Source organism: Rhipicephalus microplus, chromosome 3 (assembly GCF_043290135.1).
Source record: "Rhipicephalus microplus isolate Deutch F79 chromosome 3, USDA_Rmic, whole genome shotgun sequence".
Classification (NCBI taxonomy): Eukaryota; Metazoa; Arthropoda; class Arachnida; order Ixodida; family Ixodidae; genus Rhipicephalus; species Rhipicephalus microplus.
In genome coordinates, this window is record NC_134702.1 from 130780494 (window position 1) to 130795253 (window position 14760).

Genomic DNA, 14760 nt, shown 5'->3' on the forward strand with positions numbered 1-14760 from the left:
AACACGTTATTGTCACACCATTACCGCATCCACGTATCCTTTGCTATATATCTGCTATAGGCAGCAAATACTGAATTGTCCTTTCTTTAATTGTGATGGAGCTGAGATCAACAACATATTCGACAGCCCGTTTCTGACGACGTAGCGATGTTTGTTGCACAAATAAATATCTAATAAGAAATGGCTAGGATGAACTTCACCTTATGTCTTACCAAGAAATTGAGATTAGATCTAAATAAGGAGGATAACACAACGAGAGAAATGAAGATCATATGCGACAGCAAACGCATATAGGCATTACGAACTAATTTGCGTGGTGCAAAAGGGGATATAATTCTTATCAAGCGAAAGTTGTTGAGATAAATTTTCACAGTACCGGACACTGTCTAACATGATGGAATTATCAAAATACATAAAGAAGCACCACATGTAGGTTTGGATCTATGTACTTATTTATTACCAAAAAATTTGTTTAGAATTTAGATTTTTTTTAAATTAAATGTTTATAAGGAGAGGTTGGTGCCAATGCGTGACGCTGGCTAAGTTTAGATGCTGATAGACAACTTATGTTTTACCAACAAATTGAGTTTTTCTTTTAATTTTTTAAGGGTTATGCAAATCATGTCTGGTATTTTATGGGATAAGTTTGAATGAAACAGCTTTCGTCATCTCGGGGCTTTGTTGAACATACGACCACCGTTCAAAACTTCCACACCAATTTACAGCAAAAGATGCTCTGTCCCGCTCCCTTATTGTGTACCGCGACTACTACTATTACTGATGAAACTTCTTTAACATTTAAAGTGGCCTGTAAAAGCCTGTCAGTTCCTTCGAGTACAAAACTAGTTTTATGTCATTTTCAATATCTTCCGCTATGGTTGAATTTTTTTATGTTTCGCGCGCATTGCATAGAGCTTAAGCGATGGTGCTGTAAATGCATTTTATCACTAGTAAATCGAGGCACAGTGCATTCACAAAATGTTAATGTGCGTCAAAATAATCTCTAATGATTCATGAACTACACGTTGTGAATGCCTGCAAAGAGACAATAAAGAAGTGGTTTACTAGCTGTTATTGCCGAATGCATGAGCCAAAATATGTTTTGCTCAAGGATACGCTAAGCTGGCATGTGCTTCGGCAGAGTAAGAAAGACTCCCTACTTAAATTGTATGTCAATATTGGTAACCCCAAATCCATAAAGTGTTACGAAGCAATAAGTTAGAACCGAAAGCAAAATGAGTAATTGTTGATGGGTGACAGACATCACAAACCCAAAGTGACTCTGCTTTTGACAAATGTGACATGTAAAGACGATCTTTTGAAACGCGAATGTATTTTTAGTCGGATTATTTCAAGCCTCTGGCGCCGTCCATAAGCCAGCAGGCGTTATAACTCCTGTCTCACTCCGTTTCTCGAGGCTTAGGCTGTGATTGCTTCCGCTTCTCCTTGCCACTTGATTATGGAGCAGGTGGTGCGAGCGGAAAGGAGGAAATGGAATGGAGACGAGGAAGATATGTGTTTTTTTTTAATGAAAGAAAAGAAAAGTGAGTCCCATAACTGTCTCTCAGGAGGAGGACACCTCAACAGTAGCTCACGGGAGATGGGGGTTGAGAATGGATTAAAAGGATAGAATTAAAAGGTAGCGTGATAAAGAGAGAGGAAGGAGAGGGCGAGGCCCAGGGACAGGGAGTGACGGAAGTAAGCAGAGGGCAGAAAAAAGGGACACGGCTGCAGGAGTCCTAGGATGAGGCACCACTGGTGAGAGCTCTTGGCGACAGGAGATGGCGTAGGGCAAATCCAGACGGCCAAAGCTACGCTGTCGTCGTCATAGGTGCCCGGCAGCAGGAGGTAGCGTAGAACCAAGCCAGTCGGCCAGAGCAGCGCTGTCGTCGGAGATCGCGAGGACACAACCGGTCGGCACGGAATCCAGCGTGCGAGTCATGGATACGAACACGCTCTGGGGTGTCAGGGCGCTTGTATGGTGGAGCTTGGCGGAGCTCCAGCGTGTGTGAAGGCAGCGTAGGAGAGGGTGGGTACAGTGCTTCGCCATTTTCTCCCGCGCCGTTCGCTCTCTTTCCTCTGTGCCCACTCTCCCGTGCGCTCGCTCGTACGTATATAGAAATGAAATGAGCGCACGCCTCACTCTCTGACAGTTCGTTGGCAGTTGAGTTTGTAAACAAGTGGTTAAGGCAGAAATCCTCTAATCATTATCTTACTCCAATAATATTACTACGCCATGTTATTTTCACGCACGAAATGCCTTCGCATTCCCTCACGATTTTCTTCGGAGAGATGGGGGCGAGATTTCTATCAAACGGTTGCGTGATACTTGCGGGGTTTGAATAAACTTTTGATTGACTGGTAGGTCACTTATTCACTCCTGAATGAGCAATTAAACGGAACACAATAGTGTGGCAGGCGCCTTGGGAAAATAAGAAACATGAATTTCGTCGCGTTGTTATAATGTGCTGAGGCAAATTTTTTCCTACGCCTTCATTTACCAGGAGCAATCTGTTTATGTGAAAATGAATGAAGCATTAAAGGGAAGAGTCTGTTCATAACGCACTCTCACGTAGCCGTACTGTTGCGTACCAGAATGAGTTACAATATACAAACACTGATATGAAAAAAGGAAAAAAACAGAACATGTTTGCCAGCCGGATATAGCCGCCGAAATCACATCTTAACGATGCACTTTTTCGACCTGCACTAGATAATGCTTGACGATAAAAAAATAACACAAAATTGCTGAGCACGCAATTATATTAGAAGGACTGGCTTAAGCTAAAAGTTTAGGCAATCAAAATAATCAAGTTTAACGCTCACAATCAGCGACTTAACTAGTAGAGAATTGTTGCGGGGACTGCGTGAATTTCTACCACGTGAAGTTTTTTAAAGGGGCCCTCCAACACTACCGAAATGCCTATTTTTCATTTGAGGTTTGCGTAGACCGATAGCTGGAGATAAGTTTAGCAGAGGTCTAAGCGCCAATATCAAATAATTTAGTATGGTAATTCCGCAATAAGTTTACTACACCGCTTGCGACCGCATCACTACGTAGTGGCGCTCGCCAGGACTTTGCGCTCGGACATGACGCCAGAAAGTTGCCACCATATGATTGAATAAATGTAACGTTAGTAGTGAAGGTAGTGTTGGATCAAAACTGATTTTACTAGTTTGCTTCAATTTTAATTTCTGTGCTTTTTCGTCGAACACTGAACAGACGTGGCTAAATCAACAAAGATGACTGCGACTAAAAACCCGACAAAAACGCTGGCTGCCATTTCGCCACTGAACATCTAGCTTGCATGTGTCGAATGTTGATACCAAAGATGTCTGTCTCTCTTTCCTCTTCCTGGTTTTGGGAGTTCACGAGCTGCCTGTTTCGCCGAACGCCGAACGGGCAGTTTTTATCAGTTCCCCGAACGGGCAGCTGACTGAGCAACGCGCGAAGGGTAAACAGTACTTCAGTGTCTAGGTTGTTGCATAAGTTCATTTCTCAAAATAAGAGAAGCGAGTTAGTCGGAATGTTGTGAAACAGCAGCAGAAAATTTCCTTTTGTCACAGTAGCTTCCGCTCACGTTGTGGCAAGCCACTCTTCGGGCACCACGTTTGTTACTATGGCAACGTGGTATACATTACATTGGAAGAAAAGAAGAAAACGAGCAACAACGAGGTGCGAGCTTCTTCTAAGTTGACGCTTCCTGTCAATTACATTAGCGCTTTCCGACGTCATGAGCGAGTTGAATGTGGTCAAGTGACCGCACAAAAATTGAGCGGAGGGGTGGCATTTTTTTTCTGGTATTTTGAATGTTCAAGTTTTGAGGCTGCATGCCGTTATCACTGACATTTTCGCCGTATCAGTCTGTCTTTACTTCAGTATACGGAACAAATGAATAAAACATGGCGGGTTGAATAGTGTAGGAGGGCCCCTTTAACGTGCAGCCTATGTGGAAGTACAAGGCGTCTAGCCATTTGGCCACCACAGTAAATGCAGATCTGTGGATCTTCAACTCTGCTCCGTCAGGACAAAAATACTATGGTGAGGAAGCGTTTTGTGTGATGAGGTGGATATAATGATATATTATAACATATATTATACGCTTTTGGACCGCAACGTTAGAATATTACATGAATAATTTTACTGCTGTATCAAGAAATTTTAATCTCATGTGGAGGGCGATCAATGGGGTAATGAACAGACTCCCAGAAAAAAAATAAGTTATTCTCCAACAAAGCGGTCTGTCAGACGTTCAGATTGCAAATTCATTCAATGCTCATTTTACAGATGTTGGTTCATCCTCACAACCCAATGTACCATCTCTCCATCTGAATATATAGCAAATAGGTGTTGTTCTACTTTGTTCTTGTTAGCCACTGACGATTGGGAGGTCCAGTACATAATCTCATTGCTTAAATACGGTTGTGTGGCTCGTTCCGACGATGTAAAGGCGCAGCCGCTAAAGCCATTAGTGAATATGTAAGCATACCACTAGATCATATCTCTGATCTAATTCTTTCAAATGGCGTGTTACCGGATAAAATAAAGCTAGTTCGAGTGACCGTTATTTATTAGGATTGACCAGCTAGCATATGAAAAACTACGGAGCAATATCTGTGCTATTAGTTTTCGCGAAAATTGTTGAAAATATAATAAACAAAAGACTGAGTGGCTTTTAAAACACAATAATCTTAACTACACAAGAGCAATGTGGTTTCTGTAAAACAAATCGACAGAAACAGCTTCACTTGAAATAAAAGAACAAACTCTTGACAACATTGAAAGCCGAATGCTAACGCTTGGTTTATTTCTTGATTTTAGAAAAGCTTTTGATTGCGCGCAAGACAAAGTTCTTCTGGAAAAACTACCCCACTATGGTAATCGTGGCGTCACTTTATCTTTGATCAAAAGCTATCTAACAGCATGAACACAGTATAATATCATCAATGGCACTACCTCTGAAATTCAGACCACAAAGTATGGTGTACCCCAAGGTTCCGTTTCAGGACCCGTTCTCTTTTTGTTGTATATAATTGATATTGTACAACTGCAGGAATACTCTAACAATATACTATATGCCGATGACACTAACGAGTTCCTCTCAGGAAGGCAATTGCACAGCATTTTTGAACAAGCCAAGACTTGGCTACAAAGACTAGATGTGTGGCCTAATGCAAATAAACTTCAATTAAACGTAAGTAAAACAAAAATACTTGCTTTTTAAATAAAAAGAATGAACACGGCTTGTCATCCTCAGCTAAAGTAAATAAGAAATAGTCAAGCACGGCCACGTTCTTGGAGTTATATTCCACGAGAACATGTCGTGGTCACCACATATAGATTCTCTCATAAGTAGTGTTGTCCACGCTGTAGGTGAATTAAAGAGGCTGCAATTTTACAATCAACAAACGTGAAGCACCATATCAACAACGCACTTATACATTCCCGTTTAGCGCGCTGCCTTTTAGTTTGGTCGACTACAACACAGTATAATATAGGATCACTTCAAATGCTTGAAAAACGTGCGCTACGTGCAATAGAAAATTACGGCGTTTGATAAGCACCTAAATATATCATTCCAAAAATAAAATAATAAAGGTAGCCAAACTCTACACATACAAACTATTTCTTGAAATTATGCGGCAACTTAAATGTGACAAACATTTCTTCCAGAGTAGGTACAGTGTGAAACCGATATGCTACAAATTAAGAAATAGTTCTGTATTTATACCCCATAGCAGAACAAATTACAGAAAACAAAAACTTGCTGTTTGAATTCCTAACCTCTTCAGTGACTATACGATTACCATAGATCTCTTCAACTCCAGAATTAGGAAGCAAGCGTATTGAAAAGCAATAAAAGATTATTTTCAGAGGACTAATGCAAATTAGGAATACTATGGTTTTGTATGAATGGTATGCATTTTGTTGATTTTTCGTTTTCTCTCCCAACATGCGGGTTGCGCGCCCTAAGAGTTGTCCCTAGTTTGTCTGTCTCTCACTCTCTCACTGTGCGTGTGCGTGCGCGCGCGCACGCGTGTGTGTGTTTGTGTGTTTGTGTGCGTGCGTGCGCGTGTGCGTGTGTGCGTGTGCGTGTGTGTGTGTGTGTAATGCGATTTTGTTTTTGTGTTCGAGAGTAGACCGTGCATTTTTAGTCATATTGTACTTATGTTTTCTTCTCTTTTTTGCTAATTGACTGTGTAAAATTGATCCGAGGTGTAGGATTTTCATGTAGGATTTTCATGTACTCTTTTATATTTGTGAATGCCTTTTTCTGCTGCTACTGCTTTATGGATGGCACGGTCCAGTTAGGCCGTGTTTCCCTTTTGGCGTGCCTTCTGGATAATTTTGTTATTGTTCCTAATAAACTAATAAAGAAAAGAATATGTCAATGCGTGATGAGGTGATGTCCTGATCGATGCACACGCTTTTACGGTCGTGCCACCCTTTGAGCGAGATGTGCACGAAATGACATGCCATTCGCCTCAAGTATATCACATAAGAAGGCTCGCGTACTGTGCGCTTGCTCTCGCGTTTGCACGGTGTGGTGGTTGTTATGCTTCCCCTCATTTCTCCAGGTCTGCTCATATCCCCAGTTACTCTTTTACGTGTGCCCTAGTAGTGCGACGGTGGTCGCATTTTTATGGGGGCAAAATTGTAGGAGCTGGTGTATTGTGCGATATTGGTGAACGCTAAAGAACACCGAACGGTCAAAACTCCCGGAGCCCTCTACAACAGCTTTTCTCATGCTGATATCTTGGTTTAGGAACCTAAAACATCAGATAATAATGATGTAGGTGTTGGATTGTGCTCGAATGGTTAAGGCTGTCATTAAACGTTCCCGCGTGCACAGTATCTTCTTCACCGCTAGCGGTCGCCACAGGAGATACGTTCATGACGACCACTAAGGCAGAGAAATGTGAGCTTCCATCGTTGCTTTACGTTGTGTGTTTGTTGCTTTACGTTGTGTGCTTTACGTTGTGTGTACCAACTAGCATGAAATATAGCGATCGCCGATATGAAAAGCGTTCTGACCCCAATTTTAAATATTTTAGGCATGTTGCTTTAAAAAAAGAGCACCGTAACCAAAAAGCCTGAAGGGAGTGCCATGCTGCTTGGGAATGCATTGAATTGATTTTTATTACCACTGCCATAAAACAAGAATATCGATTTTGGTAGACAGTTGGTGACTTCGCAGCGACCTGCCTACCGAGTGCGACTCACTACATACTAGCAACCACTGCCAGTTAGCTGCCAGTCAGGCGTCGTTCACGTAAACACCGATGAGTGAACTGTAATCCTTACACTGACAGCGATTTTTACCATTTAGTCAGCATGCAGGACGCAAGTTTGGCAAGCCCGCTGAACTGTGTGGATTCATTCTGCAACTGCTCATCGCGTTGGGACTGGCTTGAAGATGCTGGGCGACAAACTATAAAATTAAAATGAAATCTTTTCTAAGTTTTATCGACCTCTTGTGTATGCATAAATGTGAAGAGTGCTCACAGTGCATATCGGGAAATATATGCACATTTTGGATTGCCCCAGAATTGTTTCAGCTCACTTTTTATGCAGCGTGTTTGGTAAAGGCTCGAACGTCTGCCCTGCTACTACCGTGCTTTCAGCTAACTAACGCCAAAGAGCGCTCATGTGCGCACCTGTGTTGGAAGCACGGAGATACACAAGAATGCACCCGAATTACCACTCTTCTATACTCGGTGACAACTTTCTGTGGCAGTAAAACCAAAGCTACGTGGGCGGAGCTTCTGCACATGTATTACTACGCCAATAGTTCGTTTTCGTGCGATTTAGGCTTCGGCTATGCAAGCGCATCCAACACGTACTTTTCCCCGCCACCATGCAATATACCTTGCCTTTTTTGGGAAGGAAATAAATACTTCAAATGTTCATATTTTAAGGGAAAAAACACGAAGCTTCTTTGATGCGTTGAGATTTACTTCATAAAAAAACGTACGTCTGAGCAGGTACTGGACGATTGGAACAGCGCAAAGCCAAGAAACTACCTCCTAAGTTTTTGCGCATACTTGGTCGACATCATTGTTTTCCTTCTTTTAGAGACGTAAAACTTTCTGGAGACGCTCACGTTATTTTTAGGGGACCTTAAAGCAACGATGGGAACTACAAATCTAGGCACGAATTAGTCATGACCGGGCGCCTGACCTTCGTAAATCCAATTCAGTGAACCGCAATCTTTACTCGGACAAGAACGCTGATTTTGCACGGTCAGCATGGTAATGCATATGAGCGAGTCTGTTACTAAGACAAAGCGTGAGGAATCACTCCGTTCGCGGACGCCGAAGCGGTGTTATGGTGCGCGATCTTCAGCATTATCGTATCAACAATATTTGGCGACCGAAACACCGATCAGGTATGGAACGCAATTTAGGAAAAGGGTCATTTGTTTTATGTACAGTTTCTATATGCAATTTTTTCTTTCAATCAACTGGTGGTGCTGAAGACTGGCAGGTCACCAGTGTCACGCATCGATGTGAACTTGCTGCAACCGAGCGACGCCATAGTTGTTTACCGGGGCAAAGAAAATGTGAGATGGCACAAGAAAACCAGAAACAGCAAGCTACGAGAAACCTACATTAGTGATGCCTTAGAGTTTGCTAAAATTAACTAGAGGCGACTCTGTCGCTGCTATCGTTCAGCGACCATGGGAATGATGGGTAGTACACACATTTGCCTAGTCATCGTACTTGCGGCTTCGTTTATTGCTTTGTTGCGGTTATTTATTGAAAAAAAATTTGACCATTATGAACTTCGTGTCACAATCGGTAAAGGTAACTCTAAAAGAATAAGTTGGTGAATGCAACTGCTGGATATTTGCTGATTTTCGTTTCGTGAAAAATTAGCTCCAAGCCACACACACATACACGGAGCCAAACGCAGGCCATACGCACGTAGATTAGACAAACGTGTGTACTACCCATGATTCCCATGCTCGCTGAAGCGCCGTGCGTTGTAACTCCCATAGACACTAGCGCCAGAGTTCCGTCTAGTGTATATTCGGAAACTATATGGGTTATGCTTCTTAATAAAAAGGCAAGCAATCTTTACCATAATATTTGCATACTTTTTTATATTTCCCATTACGCTACGCAGCGTACAAAAAATAGCGTTTGTGGACCACATGCAAAAGCGTAGTAAGAAAGGGCGTGCGTGGGCTTCGTAGCTTTGGATGTGCTGCCCCAACAAGTTGTCGCCGAGTATAATTCGCGGTAGACGTGAAAAGAGTGTGAATGAGCGCACTCCTCTTCACTAACAGCGACCGTTGGCCTCAGTCATCAGAAAGGGTGCAAGACGCGCATCACACGGTGAGAAATACGTGATGTAATTCGAAAGCCGGCCTTCACTTGAAGCCCACCTCACTGTTACGTAACACCAGATGCCCGTGGCGAATATCTGTCACTCTCGGCCAGCCCTACAAGCGCTGCTCTAACCAGATCAAGCAGACATCACCGTAACAGTACCACATGCCAACTGACCTCCATCGGAAATACCGGAGTGCAGCTGTCCCTCCAGTGGCTTTCCGCGGACGTTGGGACACCTGGCAACGAAGTGGTCGACCCCGCCGCTAAAGCAGCACACAACTGACACACCTCCGTCACCAAGGCGGTGACTTGATAGGATTGCTTCCGGCAAGTGGACGTCCATACCACTCTTGAAAACGGATGCTGCAAGGCGACTACAATCACTTTCTCGTCGTATAACTCTCCTACAATGAAATACGCCGGGTTTCTCCTACGTGCGCCTGTATTCGATTGACCAAAACTTGCAACTTCGTTTGCCATCCGGGCTCCCACGAAGCGCTGATACTTTGCTGTGCCGCGTGAGGTTGACCGTAGCATTCACGAACGCATATTCTTGTCTTCTTGAAATGGCGAGCAGTTCGGCATGCAATATTTGTGCTTGCGAAGACGCTCGAGCACATTATATGCCACTGCCCAGCATACCAGTCTGAACAACGTGTTAAGGAAGCCAAGCTCCATCAGCTGGATTCACGACCGCTTACAGAAAAGAAGATCTTGGGACCTTGTCAGACGGTTTAACATACGCTCGAAGCCGCGAAAACCCTCTTGTACACTTAAGGTCCACCGGTTTTCACGAGCACTCGTGAAGGAACAGCTTGAGACCGAGGTGTATAATCTCTACTTTACTATTTATCAATCTCTTTCTTTCTCCTTTTCTATCTCTTTCCTTCCGATCATTCCCTTTTTTTCCCACTCCAAGTGTAAGGTAGCCTGCCAAGCCAAGCTTGATTAACCTCCTAGCTTTTGCTCTATATTTCTCTCTCTCTCTCTCCCAAAACGTACCAGGTTGTCGAAAATTCCTTGGCCCTCCACAACTGTGCTTCTTATAATCATATGATGATTTGGGAAACAGCAATAGTTATTATTATTCCCTTCAACCACTGCGGCTGCTCATACGAACGTCCCACCGTTAGACGCGGGTGGCAAGCGGCAAGCAGGAAGGCTCTGCCTCCCTTCCCAACGCAGACCAGCCCACACAGATGCGAGTGGCGGTCGCTGATTCGCCAGCGTACAGCAGCGCTTGGCCTGTGGCATGCATGTATTCCATGGGTCGCTGTTCATCGCCTGTGTGCCGAAAATGTGGCGGTGCCGAAACGCTGGGGCATATTGTCTGCTTTTCCCTGTCCAGCCCGCAGAATGTTCCGTGTTGGTAAGCCGTTATCACCTGCTTGCTATGGTTGCGGGATGGACAGAAAACATCTTTTTTTCCTGCGCGCTCAAAGATAAAAGGCTTGCGGGTCTTCCTAAAGTGCTGTCCTTCTGCGAACCATGCCATCTTTTACGCTTCATGATTCTGACTCCACTCATAAGTGTCTCTGCTGGATGGATGAATGATTGATATGTAGGGTTTACCATTCCAAAACTAACATATTGTTATGAAAGACGCCGTAGTGGAGGGCTTCGGAAATTTCAAACACCTGGGGTTCTTTAACCTGCACCCAAATCTGAGGACACGGACCTACAGCATGTCGGCCACCATCGGAAATGCAGCCACCGCAGCCGGGATTTGATTCCGCGACCTGCGGGTCAGCAGCCGAGTACCTTGGCCACTAGACCACCACGGCGCAGCTCACAAGACTCTCTCTTGTCATGAGTTTCACTATTGGTGACATCAGCGTGGGGTTGGTCTAGAGAATGGCACTTCTTAGTTTGCGTAGTGGATGTCGATCATGGGAAGAACGTGCTAAGGCTCCTGTGGCTCACGCAATATCGCTAGAGTGGTTCTTGAGTACGTGAAATACTGCGCTATTGATGGTCAAATGAAATTGTCCCGTGGAACAATGCACAGAAGCTTTGTCCTGGTTAGTGCCAGGATATAATTTGGGAGCGGCTGCAGAAGGTTAGGGTACACAGCAGCAAAGCTTCTGTGGCGGATGCAACTGCGACAGCAATGAGGGCAGCTGATGCAGTAGGACTTTCAAGGAGCGGCAGTAATCGTCGGCGTAGAAGGCATACTAGTCAGAGAGCCGACCACGGAGACAAGAATAATTGGAATGGACTGTCGTCAGATTTGCGAGTTCAATTGTTTTTATTGTGGACGTGACAATGACGTCAATATGGCTAGTTGCCACGCAAGATGCCTACTTCAAGTATTAAATTTTATATATAATCGATAAAGTTTTACTCAAAAAAGAAGCATTCCTAGCAGATTGTTCTTACTGGTGCGCGTTTGGTATGTGTGCTTTGCATTTTATGTTTGTTTAGGTCAAAAAAGCAGTTTTATTTCGACGGAGCTGTTACACCTCTATTTCTATCTAAACGGAGGTAGCGTCGACACTCGCGGCAGCTTAAGGAGACGAGGTGCGCCCTTTAGCCACCTTGAATTTTAGGCTAATTTTATGTACAATTTACTTTATAGGAATAAACGCTACAGTAAATATTTTATTATCATTGTGATCATTAGTCATTCTTCCTCTTTGTGATAGAAGTTTAGAGCTCAAATTTTCATGCTCATTTTGGTTTTTTTTAGTTTAGCTTTCTATATATCACTTGGTTAGAGATATTAGACATGTTGAGGAAGAGTTTTTTGTTACACAACAATATTTATGCTTGAGTAAGTTCTTTAGTATGTTCTGTGAATAATAGCCGAAGTGTACGTTTCGACGTAGTAGCATTTTATATACGGAAATGTGCAGTATTTCAAAACCACAACGAGATAACAACTGATTGACGGACCCATTCAGTAGAAAGCAACAAAACACTCATTCATCAACAATACTTTTATTTTCTTTTTGTGTTAAAGTCTTTTCTGGTGAAATTCCTTGGTCACCTGATGTGCGGCATTGTGAGCAAAGTACTTTCAATGCCGGTCGCGAGTGGGTAGGCCCTGGGCGGTGCAGTGCACGGCGAATCTTTCAGGGAGTTCAACACAATCACATGGGCTTTACTGCCATCAATAAAAATGAGCACAGTGTCAAGCTTGCACATTTTTTTTCAGTGTTCCACGAAAAACTTGTCCTGAGTGTGTTCCAACACGTCAGTAGAACAACTCGTTACAGAATCGGGTTCCCTATGGGGGCATTTAGCAAGTAATTCTGGATGAGCTAATTGCTGGAAATTTGACTCTACAGCCTCAATGGCAGATTCTGCATGGTGTTCTTTATGATTGTGTTGTTTACCATTAAACTTGGCTTTGTTGAAATTTCACCAAGTACCGGTGTCCCTCGGGGAAATATGGTGTGTAGGATTGGCATCCTCGCTCTATTGCTTTGAATGGTCAAACAATAACAGCTTTCATGCTTGCCAACAAAACACCACTAAGACGCTCACGCTCAGATATTAAAGTTCCTGCCATAAAATTTCTTGTCCCGACTGTTTGTTTGGCCCATTTTTTAACACAAATGTGTTTTACGCTTGTCTCCACCAAAGATTTAGTGACGCATTTTGGTCACGGAAATTACGGAGGAACAATACGCACAACGCGAAGAAAAAAGTTCCATCCCCGGGCATCGGACTTCTGATCTCTGGGTCTGCGACAACACATGCCGGGTACGCTATCTACTGCGCCATCTTCACATATTCTGTAGGCTATAAAAATAAGTCCTTCATGTCTACCGCTGTGATCTTGCAGGGTCCTTCATAAAGTGCAGCAATCCATGACTTGACATTTGCTATTAGATCGTTCAACGCGTTGTTTGTAAGGTTACGTCGCAATCGGTGCATTTTCAATCAAGAACACCCCATTTTCTTAATGCCTTAAAGCACCACTCACCAGGTTTGGCAATCTTGAGCTGACAAGCGCAATGTGCAGATGAGGCGTTCATGATCATGTCTGCAACAATTCGTAAAGATGAATGCTGCTCCCCCTTCCTTTGGCGGGCGCGCGCCCAGAGAATGAGGGCATTACGTGTGCGTATGAATGACCCTACGTACAAGGCATGAAGTGACGTAGGTCCTCTACGAAGACGACTATGCTCTGACGTTGCCAACAGTGACACGTGACATAGCGAAAATTTTTTAAAGTGACCTGTGTAGTTTATGTAGTTGTTGCTTGAAGGAAATAATAAATCTCTAGATAAATGACGAGACGCAATAAGTGATTGTGATCAGCTTTTTTTTTTCCTTTTCCCACTGTGAATTGCAACGAGATTCGGGGCTAATGTGACGGCATTTCGCATTCGTTCATTTCTCCGCGGTTCCGCGGTCTGCGCATCGAGCAGCCGACAGCCGTAGAACGCTACTATGCGTTCACGCACCCAGTGTTTTCATGTATTTTACCACGTTTAAGCTATCGTTACCAAACCATTCCTACGAAACAGGCAGTATACCTCAAAACAACGCGGTCAACAACAACAACAACAACAAAACGCTGCTCGCGTGCACGGGGGTTGGTGTTCGGGCACGTTATGCGCACGTGACCTCTTGGTTGGATGCTGGAGAGGGTAGGAAAAAAATATGGCTTGAGAAGGCTACGTGGAGGAGCGGCAAAGGTTCCGAGCTCACCTCCTTTCATTCTCGTTTGACACCGCTTCAAGAAAACAGTTTTCTCGGCTCGTAATAAGCCTATTCAAAACATTTTTGTGGCGGAATGTTCCTCATCGGACATCCAACAACTTCCATGGTTTAACTAAAATTTTGTATAGGGCCTGGCGAGTGGCCCTTTAGAAGACCCACTCGTGCCGAAATTACTCCAACCATCGGCACCGCGCGTAGCATCCCTCTTTACAACAATAGCACTACTACGCTCACCGTATTTGCCTGGCTGTGCGCTCCCAACACACGATGCTCACCCAGTGAATAAACGTGGTCGGTAAAAGCCACGACATGACGCGGGTCGCTTGTCTCTCAGTTCAGTCAGTGGAGTTTATTAATTTCACCAAACCGCATGTAGGCAACCTTAGTCCAAGTTGCGCGCCACATTCTCTGGTTCCGCGCTAACCGTCAACTACCTACCGTATTGCATTTGTGACCATAATGGTTTGCTTAATCATTGAATATGAACGTTGGTCATTGGTATGAAGCTGTATGACTAAGTGCCAACTCTGATGCGTGCACGTTAAGCGCTGCTATAGCTGTTATACCCTAACAGACACAGTGCAAGATCTCTTATATCGATGCAAGTAAACATAAAGCTACTTCTCTAAGAGCACACTTTACTTACGTGTTTCTATCACTTAGAGATCAACTATGTATTATTTACTGGATGTGCTAAATGCACTTCACCTTGCGAACTGTAGCCTCCCCATACCCCTTTAGGGCTTT

General features: G+C 43.8%; 1 protein-coding gene across 1 annotated transcript in view; it reads right to left on the bottom strand.

The window, feature by feature from the left end:
* LOC142803357 (neprilysin-1-like) overlaps positions 1-14760 on the bottom strand; it is a 111653-nt gene that overhangs the window by 34702 nt on the left and 62191 nt on the right. The gene's annotated exons all lie outside the window — the stretch shown is intronic.